At 44.4% G+C, this 19,462-nt stretch overlaps 1 protein-coding gene and 1 long non-coding RNA gene across 4 annotated transcripts in view; one reads left to right on the top strand and one right to left on the bottom strand.

Moving 5' to 3' along the window:
• The window catches only part of Nudcd3 (NudC domain containing 3), a 97,032-nt gene that overhangs the window by 20,489 nt on the left and 57,081 nt on the right, over positions 1 to 19,462 (top strand). The gene's annotated exons all lie outside the window — the stretch shown is intronic.
• Positions 1,067 to 14,139, bottom strand: LOC121832706 (uncharacterized). Its single transcript, XR_006076386.2, has 3 exons — positions 14,081 to 14,139; positions 3,920 to 4,134; positions 1,067 to 1,454 (listed from the first exon to the last, which is right to left on the bottom strand). It is a non-coding gene; the product is annotated as an uncharacterized LOC121832706 (long non-coding RNA).

Below are 19,462 nucleotides of genomic sequence, written 5' to 3'. Positions count from 1 at the left end.
ACTTAGAATTTTAAATGTAACTGTGTATTTTTCTCCCTGTCAAGCTTTGTTGCCAGGCAACTGAAAGGCTGGAGCTGACAGTCTTTAACGCACAGGAAGGAAAGGGCTTCTATGGATGACTGGAGCTGGCTGCGGCTTACTGACCTAAGGGGCTGAAGCTGACCAGGGTCTAGGTGGCTTTACAGAATGAGCTGTGGACATGGGTTTGGAGTTTCGTGAAGAGCAGGCACTCTTACGTTTAAAGCACTCACATTTCGATGCAGTGGAGGCTAGGATGAGTGCCACCGAGGCAGTGAAGATGAGGGAGGAGGTCTCAGGGTTCTCCTAGGAGCCCCTTTGTCTGCCTGTTTGCACGAGTTCCTAGCACTTGGCACATAGGTGGCACATGGTGAGCCTGAGTTTTGTGGTCTGAAGGGACTTGAAGGGAGCAGGGGGCGAGCTTTGGTAAGGAGGGTGAGCCTCTGAGCTGGTGTTCAAGTCAAGGATCAGACAAGCCTGGAAGCATAGGTGACCCCTGTCGTACCGTGTGGTCAGACCTGCTGCTGGAGCTCTCCTCTGTGTTCCCCTGGAATCTCTGTGAGCCCTAAGATCCTAGTCTCTGGTAGTTCTTGTTCTCCTTCTCAGTGGGATGCTGCTAGAGGATCCCTATGCTGTCTCTGCTCAGTGGGGGGCCCAGTATGTTCTAGGCAGGCTGTCCTCTGTTCTCTGCCCTGCAGGTGGTAGGCGGCTTTGACGTCTGCTTTGGACCCCTTGTGCCCAGTCCTGTTCTTTCTCGGTGGAGTCTAGAGGCGGGCAGTCAGCTGATGGGAGTGCAGGCCTGGGGCTGGCCCCACTGCCGCCGTCTTCGTCCATGTCTCCATCAACTCTTGTCTCCTCCTCATACCTCACTTTCCCACGGAGGAGGACATCTTGTCTACCTAGTCACTGTTGATCCTAGCACCTAGCACATACTTGGCCTTGGTAAACAGCTGAATGAGTGGTGATGGGCATTAAAAATCACATTCAAAGTGAGCCACCTTGTAGTTTTAACACATCTCATGAATGACATTATTCAGTTACAATTATTGCTTGTTTTCTCTCCATTTTTTTATTTGTCCATCATATATTACCCTGTCTTCTTAGGGCAATTCTGAATTTGTTTGAAGCCCAGAGTCCTGAGACCTCTTCTCCTTTGTCTTGAGCCTTGGGGTGTGAGCTCCTCTAGTTTGCCTTGTTAGGATGCTGCCCTGTCCTCCCTTCCCTGGTGCTTTACAGTGCTTATCAACGTTTGTGTGGCAGCTTAGAACTGTGCACCACATTCCTGACATGCTGTGAGGGGCTGGGAGTCAGTGACCTGAGGCTTTTTTCCTTCTTCTTCTTCCCCTGACAGGGACTTGGTTGTGCTGGGATTAAAGGTGTGCGTCACTACACCTGGCTGAGTGATAGGAGTTTTAACGTCTCTTAGGATGAAGACACTGTGGAAGGAAGCAGTGCTTTAATGCTTGTGGGCATGCACAGAACCGCCTTGCAGCACTCCCTTTCCTAGTTCTGGAGTACGTCCTCTCCTGTGGCCTATGATGCAAGATCAGATTTGGAGCCCATGGAGATCTGCTCCCTTACACAGTACTGTGGGGTTCTGCAAAGTAAGGGTGATGATGTGTGTGGCATGTGATTTGTGTGCTTATGGCCTCGGGATGGTACCAGTCTATTCTTGGCTAACCAAGGACTAGTATATTATCACCACTATTATTATTTGTTTTTTTTTTTTTTTTTTTTAAAAAAAAAACTCTTTGACTCTTAGGTAATTCAGCATTTTAAAAGAATTGCAAAAATCACACCAAGAATCCCTATATTTCTTGGTATTAGCTCATTCATAGGCCTTGTTCAGATTTTGCTCCTTGTTTCAAAATCTTTCCTTTTTTCTTGGCCAGGGTTTAGTCTGCTACTGTATTTGTGACTCTGTTTCCTCAGACTCCCTTTCTTTCCTAGGACACGTTTTAAGTTGGTGTTTTTCATGACCTTTAAAGGTCACCTATTTTCCCTCTCCCTTCCCTCCCCTTCCCCTCTTCCCTCCTCCCTGCCACCACTCTCCTCTCTCCCTTCTCCTCTCCCTCTGTTGTAAGTCTGCCTCTCTTTTGTTGAACTGTTTCTCACAGATTCTTCTGATGCTTCCTGATGATGATAGTCATGGGACATATTTTGAGCAAGAGTGCTTTAGAAAGCGGTGCTGCGTTCTGAGTGCCTCATAGTAGGCAGCTCACAGTGTCATCCCTTGGCTGAGTGGTAGCTGTCCTGCCTCCCTCCCTCCCTCCCTCCCTCCCTCCCTCCCTCCCTCCCTCCCTCCCTCCCTCCCTCTCTCCCTCCCTCCTGTCTAGTTATGCTCTTTTTCATTGTAATTGCTAAGTGTCTTTAGGGAGATGACTTTGGGCTAGGTAACTGTTTTGTTTCTCAAGGTACTCAAGCCCAGTTTTCTGAGCTTGTTTATTTTTGTCTGAATCAGTTATTACTATGGTGCTTGCTAAGTTTAGACTATTGTCCATCATTTTACATTTAAAAAAGGATTTATTAGCCCAGCAGTAGTGGCACACACCTTTAAACCCAGTACTTGGGAGGTGGATCTCTGTGAGTTTGAGGCTAGCCTGGTCTGCAAAATGAGTTCTGGAACAGCCAGGGAAACTCTGTCTCAGAAAACAAAACAACAAAAACAAACAAACAAAAAAGATTTATTTATGTGTGTGTCTTGCTTTCATGGATGTTTATGCACTACATGCATGCCTGGTGCCTGTGGATATTAGAAGAGGGTGTTGGGTCCTTTTGGACCTGGAGTTATGGATCATTGTGAACTGCTATATTTGTGCTGGGAATTGAACCCAGGTCCTCTGCAAGCCCCATTCTACATTTACTAATATACTAGTCAAAAGACAAAATTAAAATAAATTTAAAGATCTAATTGGCTTATTTGTAATGCTAGAATTAACAGTCCTTCATTTTACAGAAAGACAAGTGTTTTCTTGAACTGAGAAGGAAATTGGTTTTATAGACAAAATGATTAAGGTCAGAAGAACCCTGGGAAAAGTAGGTTGGTTGTGTCAGAGCTACCTTTTTACATTGGTTAAAACAGGAAGGATCTCTTGTTATGCTGAGTTACCATGAGTTGGTCTGCTGGTGGCTAGTGTGGGAGCTTAGTTCAGTTATGAGCTATTCTTTCTGTGCCCACACTGTAAGGACATGGTTTCCCCATTACCCTTTTTAATATTTATAGTCAGTGATATTTGTTTTATCACTTAGGTTCCATCATTATTATTTAACTGCTCAAGCTGCTTCTTTCATTTGACTTGTCCTTTGGATATAATAATGTACACTTTCCCAAAACCCGAGGGTTTGTGGTTTTTTTTTTTTTGGAGGGGAGGTGTCTTTATTTATTAATTGTTTACTAATTTATATGTTAATTATAAATAATGGGTTTCATTGTGACACTGTCACCTACGTGTAGATGGTACATCGATCATGCTCATTTCCTATATCCTTGTTCATTCCCACTTCTGACTCTTTCTTCCCAACTGTTCCTCCTACCTTCACATCTTTTATTTCTAAATTTTATTTTTAAAAATTATTTGTATGAGTGTGTGCAATGTAGGGGTCAGAGGATAACTTTTGGGGGTTGGCTCTCTTCCACTGTGGTCCCCAGGATTAAATTCAGGTGTCAGACTTGGGCAAGTGCTTCTGTGAGCCATTTGCTGGCCTTATCCATGCATCCATGCATCCATCCATCCACCCACCCACCTATTCATCTATCCATCATTTATCCAGCTATCTATCTATGTAACCCAATGAATTTCACTAGAAATTGTTGTGTAAGGAACAAGGGTGAAGTGTGAGGGGCTCATGGGTCCCATGGACACCCTACCAGCCCGTTACACTAGTACACTTTGTCACTCACTGTGTAGACCAGGCTGGCTGTGGACTTTCGGTTGGGTCCTCTTGCCTCCTCTTCCTAATGCTGGGTTACAGATGTTGTGTCTTGCTGTGCTTTCTTTACATTCTTCTCTTCTTTCTCTCCTTCAGCTGTAGAGTAGAGCAGATTTCTTCATGGAGCCTTAATACTTTAATTGGAGGCTGAGATGAAACCAGGGGCTGGTGCTGGTGTGTTCCCATCTGAAAGATGAGCAAGGAAAATTGTATGTGTGTAGGTGCTTTGCCTGCCTGTATGTCTGCACCACATGTGTGCCTGGTGCCTATGGAGGTCAGAAGTGGGCCTTAGATCCTCTAGAACTGGAGTTTCAGATGGATGGAGCCACCATTTGGGTACTGGGACTGGACCTGGGTCCTCTAGAAGAGTAGCTAGTGCTTTTTGTTTGTTTGTTTGTTTGTTTTTTGTTTTTTCGAGACAGGGTTTCTCTGTGTAGTTTTGGTGCCTGTCCTGGATCTCGCTCTTTAGACTAGGCTGGCCTCGAACTCACAGAGATCCTCCTAGCTCTGCCTCCCAAGTGTTGGGATTAAAGGTGTGCGCCACCACCGCCCGGCTGTAGCTAGTGCTTTTAAACCTCCAAGCCACCTCTCCAGCCCTGTGGTTCTGCTTCTTTACACTAAAAAACCATTACGTTCATTTCCCCCTTCACGATTCCATCATCTGTTCCCCCTTAGGTCTTTTCCTATGGATTTAGAGTGTGAGTCTGAAAGCCCTGACTTGGCTTTAGGAGATTCCTGCATGTCAGTGGGCCTTATTTATTTGTTTGTTATATGTGCATACACATGAGGGTGCCGCAGTGTGTAGAAATCAGAGAGCAGCTTTCAGGAATCAGTTCTCTCCTTCCACCACATGGCTTCTGGGGATTAAACTGAGAATGTCCGGCTTGGTGGCCAGTGCCTTACCTGCTGAGTCAGCTGGAAGGCTTTGGACCTTATTTTTGTCATGTAAACAGAGTGACAACACTTAGGGTTTTAAATGATACCGTATGAGTAAAACTTGGAGAAGAGTCGGTCACACATGATTTAATCTCAGGAGTGATAAGTCCTGAGAAGTGCATGGTTAGGTGATTTAGCTGCTGTGCACACATCATGGTGCGCTCACACAGATGGCGGTGTGGTCCACTATTGCTCAGGATAACAAGCCTGCCCGTCATGCTGCTGTACTGAACACTGCAGACAGTTGTAACATCGTGGTGAATATCTATGTGTCTACATAGAGAAGGACAGCAAAAATAGGGAGTAAAAGATAAAAATGATGCGCCTCTTCCAGGCACTTGCCATGGAGAGACTGCAGGATTGGACGTTACTCTGTGTGAGCCCGTGAGAGTGGGGTGAACACGGGTGCATGTTTAACTGGGTGCTACTCTAGAGTTAGCACTGGCTTAGTTAGCTCTAGTTTCTCTTTCTTCCATAATGAAGGTCAGTATACCTTTTTTATTTCAAAAATTTGTTAACTTTTGACTAATGCAATAACACTTGGCTGGAAACACGAACACATTGTACTTAATATCATTGTACTTTATGTCTCCTGTTATCTTTCTTTGATATATATAGTTTTTAATTTACATTTTTTGTATGTGTAAAACTAACACATACCCATGTGTATATAGGATTAGGATATCAATATTACTGCCCTCCACCTCCATATCCTGTCCCCCCAGGTGGTCTTCAGGACATGGAGCTGTCACCTCCTTTGATGACAGTGCCTCCTCCTGAAAACCTGCCTGGGTTGAGTAGCTGTTTCTCCTTTTCGAGATCTGTCTGGAGGTTGCTGTCCGTGGAGGTTGCTGGCTCCCTTTCCATTTTCATAGTAGATACGCTCATAGCAGATGGTGTGCCATGAACATTCCTCTCAATTAGGGAAAAACTGGGGGCTGGGCCGTGTTTCCAGACGTCTTGAGGAGCTGTGGAGGCCTGCAGCCGCTTCCCCTACACCTCACAGCCAATTTTCTTGATCTTCTTGTTTTCTTGCCGCGGTTTCCTCTTCCCCTGCTGCTTTTCCAGGCCTGCGTCCTCTGAGTTCCGTTACAGCCGGGACCAGTGATACACATGTGTTCCTTTGTCAACAGAAACATCATCGTCTGCACAGCTGTGCTGCCTTTGCTTCTCGGACTCAGCCAATGTGGAAGAAGGAATAGACATGGTTTCCGAGTGTCAGCTGCCCCAGTGCCCCAAGCCCCTGCCCGCCCAGTCTCTGCTGGCTTGGGTTAGGTGTTCAGGACTTGGACTTCTTGCTGCTCTTTGTTCCCATGAGTTCTCGTGCAGTTCAATCGGAAAGGAGAAAGGAAGGCTTCTTCCTGGCCACCCACTAGTAGGAGTTTTCGAGTGGGTTTCGCTGTCCCCGAGTTAGTTAAATGAGCAGTTCTGATTCTGTCTGGGCACACTGTCTGAAAGCAAACCCCACTGCTCTGTGGGTGGAACTGCCGTGCCGTGCCGTGCCGTGCCGTGCCGTGCCGTGCCGTGCCTCGGGGAAGACTCTGCCTCCTCCCTTCCTCCTTTTCTGCCATATTGTTTTTAATTGACCCATTCTTCACTAGGGATGGGGTGCTGGTCCCTTAATAGCAGAACTGTCTGCTCTCTGGGATCTAGAGGAGGCCTCAGGCCTCTTTCTTCATTGCTGGGCTCTTGAATGCAGGGAAGGAAACGTACTTGGCCCCCTTCAGCCTTCAGTAGGTAGCCAAGCCCACCCATCATAGCCTAGATTACAGTCATCTCCCGGGGGCCAGTGCTCTTTCTGTGGCTGCAGGGGTCTGGAGCACAGGTGTGGGCTGGTCATGGACCCGCTCTTGAGGGTGTGGAACCTCGCGGTCCTGTAGCAGCTGTTTGCTGTGCTCTCCCCCACCCCTACCCCTGCTTGGCTCCTCCACAGAGCAGGGGCCTCTGTCCTGCAGCCCCTCTGTCCCCGTGCTTGCATTTCTCCTGCTGCTGCTGGTGTTGGCCGGTGCTGCAGCTGTGCGTTTCTCCTTCTGCTGCTGGTGCTGGCCAGTGCTGCAGCTGTGCATTTCTCCTTCTGCTGCTGGTGGTGGCCAGTGCTGCAGCTGTGCTGACCTCCTCGTCCTCCCTGGTCTGGGTGGACGGACACTGGCGGCTGCGTTTTCTACAGTGACTGCCCAGTGTTCTGCTGCGCCAGGCTGGCCTTGTGCGTGGGAATGGTTCTTTCTGCGGATGTTTTTCCAGCTTTCTTGTTCTCTAGTCTTGCAGCCTCTTTTCCAGCAGAGTTATGGGGGAATGGTGGCTAACTAGAGATGGTTATGAGAATTTGAGCATTTCTCTAGCAGTAAGTTTAAGGAAAATTAGAACAAAAAGAACTTGAAGTGTTCCCTGGAAATGGAGTGACTGATGTCTGCCTTGGCCTTAATGTACCCGTGTGCCTGCTTGGCTCACATGGCCCCTGGTACTCCTGTGCATATGAGGTCTCTCCCTGCCCCTGCATACCACCCCCTCCCCAACATAGATATTTGCAGTTACAATTGAATTTTTTAAAAATAAATGACATGTGTTTAAAATGACCATTGTGGCATGGTGTTATTAATGTGCTATAAAAACTTCAAAAGTACCTCAGCTTCCCAAATGGGTGCACATGCCTTTAATCCCAGCACTTGGGAGGCAGAGGCAGGTGGATCTCTGTGAGTTCAAGGCTTGCCTGGTCTCCATAGTTCCAGGATGGTCAGGGAAAGAAAGGAACAGCAACAGAAAAATAAACTTTCAAATAAAAAAATAAATAGTTCTTTTATTTTGTGTGAAGGTGCTTGCGTATCATTTTATGTATAGGAGTCATTGTCTTGGTCTTTTGTTCATTTTCTGTTCTACTCGTCTACTTCAGGTTTTAAGAGCTTACAGTATGAGAAGGGAAGGGATTAGAACTTCATGTGTAATGCTTATTTTAGTGTTTCTCTCAGTTTAGCCTTTTACTTTGCCCCCCACTTTTTTTTTGCTAAACAAACATTTTCTTTAATGTTTAAAATGTTTATTATAAAACTGAATCTTTTTGGCATCTGAAAATTTGAATCATACTTAGCGTTTTTACTAATTTTTCCTATAAATTTTTCATATAACTGACCCATTTGCAATTTATTCTCTTATTGTGAAATATAAATTGAGTTTTATCTTTTTTCAAATGACTGCTAGGTTATCGTAACAACACTTATTATAAAACACGAGACTGTGTTTAAAAGAAGACTCCTGCCAGGTAGGAGTTCGAGGCCAGCCTGGTCTACAGAGCGAGTTCCAGGACAGCCAGGGCTACACAGAGGAACCATGTCTCAGAAAACCGAACAACAACAGAAGAGAAGGCTTTGGCAGTGCCCAGGGGAGAGGTATTGGCTGAGACTTTAAATTGCCTGAATGTGGGGACCTGGCTGAGGTGCCATGAGGACGTGAAGTCCACGGTGTTTCCTGTGTTCTCAGGTTGAACTGGGGAAGTGTAGGTGGTGGTGCTCCTACCCTGAGGGCCCCTTCACTTCCCTATTGGTGCTGGGGTGCTGGTCTCTGCAGCTACTATTTAGCACTAGAGGCAGCTGGTCACTGTCTTGTGTGCCTGTGCCTAAAAAGTATCTGAGCCTGTGTCAGGGCACGAGGCCGGGAAGAGCTTTTTGTACATAGAGGGAAGTCCCTAAGACTTGTCATTTTACAGGTTTCTTTTAGAAAGTGTTCTAGATGACTGCTAAAGTCCTTTGTTAATTCTGTGAGAATGATGTTTGTATAGAACATTGGTGCTTCATGGAATAGAAGAGTTCTGACCTTTGAACTTTCTCCAATCTGGGTTTAGACAATGTCTCATTCCTATTCCTCAGGGCACTATGTTGTTGCCACAGCCCTTGCCCTTACCGAGAATTCAAGACTGTGGCCTGGGCCATTGGAGGCATTGGCAGAACTTTGTGGATAAGTGGGTTGTTGTGGATTTGGTTTTGTTTTTTTGTTTTTTTTTCTTTTTCTGGTGGCTACTGTGGGATTCCCGGAGAAGCCATGTTGCCATGCTAGAGTGCCCTTCCTAACCTTAATGTCCTGTGTGTGAGTTTCAGACCTCTAACAGTATCTCAGAGAGGGCAAGAGCTCCAAGCTTCCATTTATGTAAAATACAAAACTAGTTTGTTTGCACTCTAAACTCTACTGTCTTCCCTGGCTAACTCACTGCTTCCTCCTTATGGCAAATAGTATTGTCCTGAAGTGAAAATATGATACTGTTTATCTGCATACTCCTAGAGTACAATCTTGTACATGTGTGTACACATGTATGAAGAAGATTCAAGAGACATCAGGCCTGTTTTTCGTTGTAGAAATACCAGTGGCCCTAATGAGGTAATTACTGTTTCAGATAGGAACTGCACGTGAAGCCTGGTGGAGTCCTGATGGACAGACTAGGGGTGCATGCATGGGTGATTGGTTTTCAGTAAAGGCTCAAATCAGACAGATTTGCATAGTAGCTGTTATTCTTGTAAAACTCAGAGTATAATAAAGCCATGCAAAAAAGAATTGGGGTTTCATCTAGAACTGAGTTAGAGTCTAGTTCAGATGCACTGAGAATAAGTCTCTGCCTCACTGAGTGTGATGAGCGTGTAAAGGTGGGGGGTTTCTAGCCACGCTCTGCCCAGTGACTGGATGAGGAGGCATGATGTCCTCACCATCCCAAAGTCACCCAGTACTAGTCCATCCATCCCAATAGTCACAGATGTTGTCTCTCTTCATTTGTGTTTGAAAATCAGAACACAAATTTACTTTATGATTTCTTTCTTTTTTCTTTCTTTCTTTTTTCTTTTCAAGACAGGATGTCTCTATGTAGCACTGGCAATCCTGGAACTCTCTCTGTAGACCAGGCTGGCTTCGAACTCACTGGCTGAGTGTTGGGATTAAAGGCATGCACCACCGCTGCCCAGCGACTTTCTGATTTCCTAATTCAGTGAAAAGTTAAACTAATATATTGGTCACTGTTCTTTTCTCCCCTTTCCTGGGATGAGACAGGTCTCACCAGCCCAGGCAGCTCTGCAGTTTACTGTGCTATCCAGGTTGGCTTTGAACTCATGGTGATCCTTCTATCTCAGCCCACTAAGTGCTGGGATTAGAGCTGTGAGTCAGCAAATGTGGCTTAATATTTTCTCATTTAGGAATTTTTCTGGAGACATTTATTAGGGAGATTTTTTAGGATACACTGTGTGTGTCCAGCCATTTGTCGTGGTAGTTTTATAAACAGACACTGATGACTGGATGTCACTAGGACCCTAGAAGTTAGGTGCTTTGTGGGAAATCTCATGACGTGTGCTTGTAAGCAAAATGTGTCTAGCTCTTTAACTGAGTTATTTAAAATATACTCAGAGGTGGGCAGGTCGTGGACCTCTCCCTTTGTATGTGTGTAAGAGAGGCAAGTGTGTACATATGTTCCTGATAGTCCCTATTAGAGCAAGGGAAGGTGTCTGAGTTCTAATATAGCATTCATGTGTTATATTTGTAGAATACCACAGACTAGCTCCTTGGGGAGGCCACCTGTGTTCAGAGACCATCTGCTTGCACAGCTGAATCATCTGAGCTCTGATTTTGTTTACTGTGGAGCGAGGCACTTGGATGCTGTTCCATTACCACCTGTCCATCTCAACTGTGGACAGCTTTCACATGGCCCTCGGTCACGGCTTGGCTCCCAGACTCCTCTCTTCCTTTGCTTTCTCCCTTGGCTGTGTCTGAGCTATGGACACAATACATGTTTCGTGGTTAGAGGTAGGGTCATTTCTCCTTGCCTTTGGAGCCCTTCCAGAGGCTCTGTGATCTCAGTGGCAAGGCCTGGGTTGCTGTGCCTGTCTGGCCGTCTTACTTAGAGCTGGGAGCTTTTTAGTACTTGGATACAGCATTCCTTGATGGGTGGGAAATCGATATTGTTTGTTAGCATAACTCCAGCATCAAGAAGCTTAGGATGATTTGAAGCAGGCTCCTCCTTTTTGAAGAGAAGATTTCTTAGTGTTCAGGCTTCTCATGCCATCTCCTCCAGAGTGTTGAATAACTTTGATGTGCAGGTTCCATCTAGGAGATACACGTCACAGCAGGAGATGCTTGCTGGGCTTATAGCTCAGGTATAGATAGCTTTGACAAGCAGTGCTCCAGTGTGGTGAATGTACCAGTCCACGGGATGTCGTTCTTCTTGGTCCAGGGAATGCCTGTGCTGCCTTTTTATGAATTCAGGAAGCCAGAAGAAAGGAGGAAGAGACATTTGAAATGTATGTGACTTAGAAGAGTAGAATCTGGAGGGAGCATTGGAGATGAGGAGAATTGGGTCCATGCCAGTTCTCTAGTCTGTTTTGTAGGGCCACTTAAAACACTGGAAGTAGTCGGGCGGTGGTGGCGCACGCCTTTAATCCTAGCACTCAGGAGGCAGAGCCAGTCGGATCTCTGTGAGTTCGAGGCCAGCCTGGGCTACAGAATGAGTTCCAGGACAGGCGCAAAGCTACACAGAGAAACCCTGTCTGGAAAAACAACAACAACAACAACAAAATTGGAAGTAGAAAAGAATGATGGTTCAGGTCAACTAAGATGACTCAGAGATTTTTCTAGTGGAGGAAAATCAAATTTTCTTAATGCAAATTTTTCAAAAAAATCATAATGACAAAGGAAGTGAGTAGGATAGAATTAATTTCCTTGGAACCATATTTCATGTACTTGTGGAACTGAGACTAGGTGTGACTTCACCCTGTCAAGTTAAAGCAATTGATCTTTCTTACTTTTATGTTCCTCTTTGTCATCTTATTTCGTCTTCTTCTAGGTACTGGGTTCTCTTTTCCACTGGTAAAATAGAGTTGTGGATAGGTTTAAAGGCCAGGTGATTTAAAACCCCAGATATGGGCTAAAGAGATGGTCAAGAGCCCTGGTTGCTCTTCCAGAGGACCCAGGTTCAATTCCCAGCACCCACAGCTGTCTGTCACTTCAGTTCCAGGAGATCTAACTCCCTCCCTTTTGGCCTCAGGGCATCAAGTGTGCACATGGTACACAGAAATATATGGAGACAAAACACTGATGCACATAAAATAATAATAATAAAAAATAAAAGCCCTTTAAACCCCAGATGTAGTTCATGATGAAAAATGTCTTTTCTTGGCTAGGAGATAGCTTTGGTGTTGGTAAGAGTTATAGATGCTGATGGTTTTTAGGAAGGGCCTATGGTGTAGTCTGGCACCTTTTTAGCAGAGTCTTGGAGTGACCGTCTGCTTCCTGGTATTGCAGTGGAACACATTGCTGACTGCCTTTTTTCTGATCTTTCCTGAGTTGGCCAAGTCTAGGTCATAATAGGTAATGAGTACCTTCAAATTTTAAATAGTTATGATATTTGTGGCTTAATTTGTTTCTCTCTTTTTTTTCGGAGACAGGGTTTCTCTGTGTAGTTTTGGTGCCTGTCCTGGATCTCACTCTGTTGACCAGGCTGGCTTCAAACTCACAGAGATCTGCCTGCCTCTGCCTCCTGAGTGCTGGAATTAAAGGTGTGTGCCACCACTGCCCGACTCTTATCTCTTTACTTACAGGAAGAGTTATATTTTGTGCAGTGGTTTACTATTAGTATTTCCTACTTAATAAAATTGATGTGTACCTCAATATTGCCCTTCTATGGTTTTAGAAATAAAACTTTACATATTTTCTTATTTATTGCTTTTCTTCTATTTAGTTGACTATCCTCTCTTAAATAATTTACTTTATGTTAGACTTTAGAAATTTTTCTTTCCCTCAATATTGTAAGATAAATGTACCATTCCCTTGTCCACAGAAGGGTCATTACTGTTCTTCAATGTTGCTTGATTTTTTTTTTTTTATTTTTAATTATGTATATGTTTGTGTGTCTGTGCACATGAGTACAGTGCCTGAGGAAGCCAGAAGGGGGTGTTGGATCCCTTGAAGGTAGATTGGTTAGGAGCTGTCCAATGTGGGTGCTAGGAGTCAAACTGAGGTTCTCTGGAAGAAGAGCAAATGCTCTTAATTCTCTAGCCCCTAACAAGGTGTTACCTTTTTCTTCCTCTTTGCTTCTCCCCATGCTGGGGATTGAACCCAGGACCTTTTAGACAGAAACTCTACCACTGATCCACACCCATCTTCTTGATTTCTTTAAGATGCATTTCACTCTGACCCAGTGAAGTTGTGTATCATGTTCCTTAGAAACTAATTGATAATATGTTAAAATAGTATATTAAGCCGGGCGGTGGTGGCGCACGCCTTTAATCCCAGCACTCGGGAGGCAGAGCCAGGCGGATCTCTGTGAGTTCGAGGCCAGCCTGGGCTACCAAGTGAGTCCCAGGAAAGGCGCAAAGCTACACAGAGAAACCCTGTCTCGAAAAAAACAAAACCAAAACAAAACAAAACAAAAAAACAGTATATTAACTTGAACAATATACAGTTAGTCTTCCGCTCATTAAATAGTCCTATTAAACACAGTTGTAGCATGCTGCTGGGGGCTTCCCCCACCACCACCCAACTCCCATTCAATTTAGTCACAGAAAGTTACTGTGGAGGATTACATACAAATCTCATGTGTGCTGAGTTCCATTAAAAGCCAGATAGTTAATGTTGATGTTGCTTTAATGAATGTTGTCTTTCCCAGAAAGTGTTATACCTAGGTAACAGGAAAACAGTTGTTTAATTAGTCATAAAAATAATAATAGCAGGTTTTAGAAAATATGGGAAATAGAGAAGATTATTCAAATTGCATTGGTATTAGTATCTTGTTGAATTTCCTCTATTTAAAAATGTATTTATTTCTTTTAAGAAATATTTATGTATTTAAATTTTGTGTATGTCTGTGCACCATGGTGCGTGGAGGTCAGAAGAGATGTTAGATCCCCTGGAACTGGAGTTAACAGAAGATTGTGAGCCACCACGTGGATGCTGGAAACTAAACCCGGTCCTCTGTAAGAGCAGTAAGTGCTCTTAACCAAAGAGTCATCATCCAGGCCTCTTGTATCTAACATCAGAAAATACTTGCTACTGTGACAAGTGAATTAGAGAATGTGAAAAGGAAAGGCCTTGCTTGGCCCTACGAATCCTATAGTGATGGTGGCACACCCTGGGGTATGTCCTCATGTTCTCCTTCAGGTTCACACCCATACACAACCCTCACCACAAATGCATCCGTGTGTACAATATTACAAAATTTGAGATATAATTCAGATACCTTAACGTTTACCTTTCCTCATGAGCTGTTTAGGGCATATTTACAAGGGTATACAAGCATCACTACTATTACTAATTCCAGAACACTTTTGTTATTCTAGAACTTCATGCATAGAAATTCCTCAGCTCTAGATGCTTAATAGGTCAGCTGGTTCTCATGTTTCATATGGATGGACCATTGAAAACCTTTTTATTACACTTTATTTATTTATGTGTGTACGTGGCATGTGGCGTGGCACATACGTAGAGGTCAGAGGACAACCTATAGGAGTCAGGTTTCTTCTTCCACCATGTGGGGCCAAGGGATCAAAGGTCATTGATTGGCTCTTGGCTGAAAGGGTCTTTACCTGCTCAGCCATCTCCCTGGCCTCATGAATGGAATCTTGAATTTTTTTCTTTTAATACTAATTTTTGTGTATGTGTCCATATGAGTGTATGCCCCATGTGTATGGGTGCCTGTGAAGGTCAGTAGAGGGCAGCAGATCCCCAGGAACTGAAGTGATAGGTGGCTGTGAGCTGCTGCCTGGTATGGGTGCTGGGAATTGGACTCAGGTCCTCTGCAAGAGCAACAGACGGGCTTGGCTGCTGAGCCGGCTCCGTAAATTTTTAAAATTTAAAAATTACTTTTTACTCTGTGAGAGAGGGAGAGGGAGTGGAGAGAGAGAGAGAGAGAGAGAGAGAGAGAGAGAGAGAGAGAGAGAGAGAGAGAGAGAGAGAATGAGAATGAATGTGTGTGTATGTGCAGGCATGTGCTTTTATGTATATGGCTGTGTGTTATGGAATGTATGTGGAGGTCAAGAGGACAACTTGTGGGAATTGATTCTCCCACCTTTGTGTGACCTGGGGCTGACTAGTCAGTCTCACTGTGGGGCTGAGGCATCCTCTGACCTGGGATTACAGTTGCACCCACCACACTCAGCTTGTTAAGTGCTTTTAAATGTAAAGCCTCACAGAGAGCACAAGAATGAACTGCTGTCCCCATATTCTAAGTCGTCGTCTCTCTTTTGATCACCTTGTGGAAGGGGGATCTAAGTTTTTGCATCTGTTCTCCATCAGACAAGTCATCAGTCACCAAGGCCAGCCTTCCCCACCGAGCTTTGTCACTGTCCCATCCTCCTCCTGACTTTTGTGACTGAGGCCTTCTCAAGACTCCTTCAGATCTCTCATGGAGAGCACCCAAAGCTACAGTTTTAGGGACAGTAGTTAAAGCCCTTTAAAAAAAAAAATCTGTGTGTGTGTGTGTGTGTGTGTGTGTGTGTGTGTGTGTGTGTCTGTGTGTCTGTGTCTGTGTGTCTGTGTGTCTGTGTCAAGGCTGTCTTGACCCTGGTTCTTATTTACTCCTGGACCATGGCATAGGCTGGCATTGCTGCCCTTCCAGTGATACTTCCCTTTGAACCTTTCTCCCACAGTACGTTTTGATTCTGTTGATATGATTATGCCGAAGGTATGTAGTGTTCTTCCTTTCAGGGTAGGTCTTGTTAGCTAGCAACGATAACACCATGGCTTCTTTTCCTCTTCCTGTCTATTCCCTTTGTCCATTTTCTTTTCAACCCCCCTCACCTCAGCTCTACTTTCTTCCTCCTCTCTCAGTCATGGTCTAGCCCAGTCTGTCTCTTGAATTTGTTATGTACCTGAGAAGAACCTTGAATTCCTGTTCTTCCTGCTCTCACCTCCCAAGTGCTAGAATTACAGATGTGTACCACCACACCTGGCTGTTTCCTTATGTACTAAGCTGCATGCCTTTAGAATGTAACTTGATGAGTTCTGTTTCGTGAACATGCCCATGATGTTTTTTGATGTTCCCTCTCTGGCAAGCCTCAGCCTTGATCTTGCCCTGAGCTACTGTTGATCTCTTCTCTCTCATGAAGCTTAATTTATATTTTCTAGAATTATATGGGTGGAATCATATGGGATTCATTTAAAAATAATTCTTTATGCCAGATGTGGTGGTACATGTTTGTAATCCACAAATTCAGCTTGAGAGGCTAAAGCAGTAGCCTCAGTTGTATAAGAAACCTTGTCCTCCCCCAGCCCCATCAAACTTTTTCAAAAATTGTGAGAGCATTGGAGAGAAGGCTCAGCAGTTAAGAGCACTTGCTTTTCTTGCAGAGGACCTGGATTTGCTTCCCACACCCACATGGTGGCTCACAACTTTCTATAACTCTCCAGTTCCTGGGGATCCAACATGCTTTTATGACTTCCGAGGTTATCAGGCATACCTGTGCTACACATAGCTTACATGCAGACAAAAAATACACATAAGATAAAAATAATTCATTTACTGCTTTTTGTCCTCTTTCCCCCACTAATCTACTCCTAATCTAGGTTTGTGGTGGCTAATCTTTGCTCTATTTTATTATGTTATTATTTTGGTTTCTCTGTGTAATAGCCCTAGCTATCCTGGAACCCACTTTGTAGATCATGCTTGCCTCAAACTCATAGAAACCCACCTGCCTCTGCCTCCCAAGTTCTAGGATTAAAGACCTACACCACTACCACCTGGCTTTATTTTATTATTTTAATTTACTTATTTTTATGTGTATGAATTACATGTATGTATGTACAACACATGAGTGCCTGGTGGTTGAGGAGACTAAAAGATGGTATTGGATCCTTTGGAACTGGAATTGCAGACAGTTATAAGCCACCATGTAGATTTTGGGAGCTAAGCCCAGTTTCTTTGCAAGAGTAGCAAGTGCTCTTAATCTCCAACGTGTCTCTCTAGCCCCTTTATCTCATTTATGTATTTATGTATTTATTTAGTGTGTGTGTGTGTGTGTGTGTGTGTGTGTGTGTGTGTGTGAATGTGAATGTGAATGTGAATGTGAATGTGAATATGAATGTGCACATGTAGGTATGTAGGTGAAGGTGCCTGTGGACACCAGAAAAGTGCACGAAGTCCCCTGGAGCTGGAGCTCTCTGAATGCTGAGAACTCAACTCAGGCCCTAGGCCAGAGCAGCCAGTTAACACTGTTACTGATCTTTTTCTCGTGATGGCTAATCTTGATTGTCAACTTGACTGGATTGAAGTCACCTAGAGAATTGGTATGTCTGTCAGTGTGTTTCCATGAGGGTTTGACCTGAATCTGTTGAGGGACTGGCAGTGTGAGTAGTCTGCGGTGGTTGCTGGAGCTGGAAGATGGGTCTCACTGGAAGAAGTGGGCCCCTGGGAATGCTTGTGGGGTATCAGTTTCCCTTCTGATACACTCTTGCTTCCTGGCTGCCAGGGAGGAATAGCTGTGCCTTACCATGCCCTTTAACCATGCTTTTCTACCTTACCACGTGCCAAAAACAATACAGGCAGCCAACAGTGAACTGTATCCATCTGGTTGCATCCTCTGCAAACAGATGCCAAAATAAATATCTCCTTCTTTGAAATTGTTTTTCTCAGGTATTTGTCCAGAGTGGTAAAAGTTTGATTACCACAGGGTTGTTGGCTTGGCTGTTGCCAATAAAGCTGCCAGGGAACATCTGTCTGTAAGTGTCAGTGGGGACACATGCTTTGTTACAATCTAGGAATGAAGGGTTTGTCACCAGTCACTGTCCACTGGAGTGTCGGGGCTCATTGGCTCCTCGTCTTCATCAGCATTTGATGTTCAGTTCTTTTTTAAATTTTAGATATTCTCATAGGTATAGGCATGTCATTGTGGTTTGAAATTGCATTTCCCTAATAAGCAATGATGGTGCAGTTCTTTATGCCTTCTTTGGTGAAGTGTTCAGATCTCTTGTCTATTTTTAAAAATTGAATTGTTCATTTTCTTACTAAGTTGAGAGTTCTCTGTATTCCTGGATATGTATACTTTATTAGATATGTAGTTTGCAGATGTTTTTTCAGTCTTTGAATTGTCTTTTTTGTCTCTTAAAGTTGCCTTTTTATTTAGGGCTGGAGGAACTGGGATCAAACCCAAGACCTTGCACATGTGAAACCTGTGCCATATCCCAGCCACAACATTACCTTTAGAAAATGGAGGCCTTTGGTCTTTATTTTATGTGCATGGTCATGTCCCGTCCTGCGCCGCCCCCCCCCCCCCCCCCCAGGGTTTCTCTGTGTAGTTTTGGAGCCTGTCCTGGACTAGCTCTATAGCCCAGGCTGGCCTCGAACTCACAGAGATCCGCCTGCCTCTGCCTCCCCAGTGCTGGGATTAAAGGCAGCACCACCACTGCCCGGCTGTGCACGGGTGTTTTACCTGCATGTATGTCTGTGCATCAAGTGCATGCTTGGTATCCATGGAGGTCAGAAGAGGATGTCAGATACTCTGGAACTGGACTCACAGATGGTTGCAAGCTGCCATATGGGTTCTGTGAATCAAACCTGGGTCTCTGGAAGAGCAGCTGGTGCTCTTAACCTCTGAGTCAAACTCCAGCTCCAACAAGACTTTTTTTTGGGTGGGGGGGGTTTCTCTGTATAACAGCTCTGGCTGTCCTGGAACTCCCTTTGAGGACCAGGCTAGCCTCAGCTAAGACAGATTTGTCTGCCTCTGCCTCCGAGTGCTGAGATTAAAGGCGTACTCCAAACAAGACTTTTGATGGTGTCTAGAATGGCAATTTCTCCTCCTCCTCCTCCTCCTCTTTTTTTTTTTTGTTTTTTTTTGTTTTTTTTTTTTTTTTTTTTTTTTCGAGACAGGGTTTCTCTGTAGTTTTGGTGCCTGTCTTGGATTTCTCTCTGTAGACCAGGCTGGCTTTGAACTCACAGAGATCCACCTGGCTCTGCCTCCCAAGTGCTGGGATCAAAGGCGTGCGCCACTGCCGCCCGGCCGGCAATTTTTTCTTTTATGACTTGCAGTTTTTGGTGTTGTATCTAATTTTTACTTAGCACAAATACTTTTAAAAATATTTTCTGTGGGAAATTTTATAGTTTAATTTCTACTTAGGTCTGTGATACATTTTGAGTTAATTTAGCATGTGGTTCAGGATGTGGCTCGGAGTCTATCTCTTTCTGTGTGTGGACATCCAGGTGTGGCAGTAGTGCTCTTTAAAGGAAGTTTATTGACCCCAGGGCCATACTTAGCTAAGCATGAATGACTTAAACCCACAGTGCCCGTTGTTTTCTCTGACTTTTTAAATGTCCTCGTTCCTATCTCCTTGTCTTTGGTGTCTTTGCATGGTCAGTCTCCTTCTCTTGTCCTGGTTCCTTTCCTGTTCATTCATCACTTTTACTTTGCCTATACCTTCCTTTTGTATCTTTAGTCCTGCTCAATCCTGTCTCCTGTTCTTGTATGAATGTCAGCTGTGTGTGTGTGTGTGTGTGTGTGTGTGTGTGTGTGTGTGTGTGTGTGTTACGAGGATGATTCTTTCACAAACTATGCCCAAGTTTCTTGTGAGAGTAAATGTTCTTTGTTTAAAAAAAAACTTTCAAATTATTTTACTTAATGGGGTGGGGGGC

The sequence above is a fragment of the Peromyscus maniculatus genome, chromosome 10 (genome assembly GCF_049852395.1).
Source record: "Peromyscus maniculatus bairdii isolate BWxNUB_F1_BW_parent chromosome 10, HU_Pman_BW_mat_3.1, whole genome shotgun sequence".
Taxonomy (NCBI): Eukaryota; Metazoa; Chordata; class Mammalia; order Rodentia; family Cricetidae; genus Peromyscus; species Peromyscus maniculatus.
Note: the sequence above shows the minus strand (reverse complement) of the source record. Positions and strands in the feature narration are given on the sequence as shown.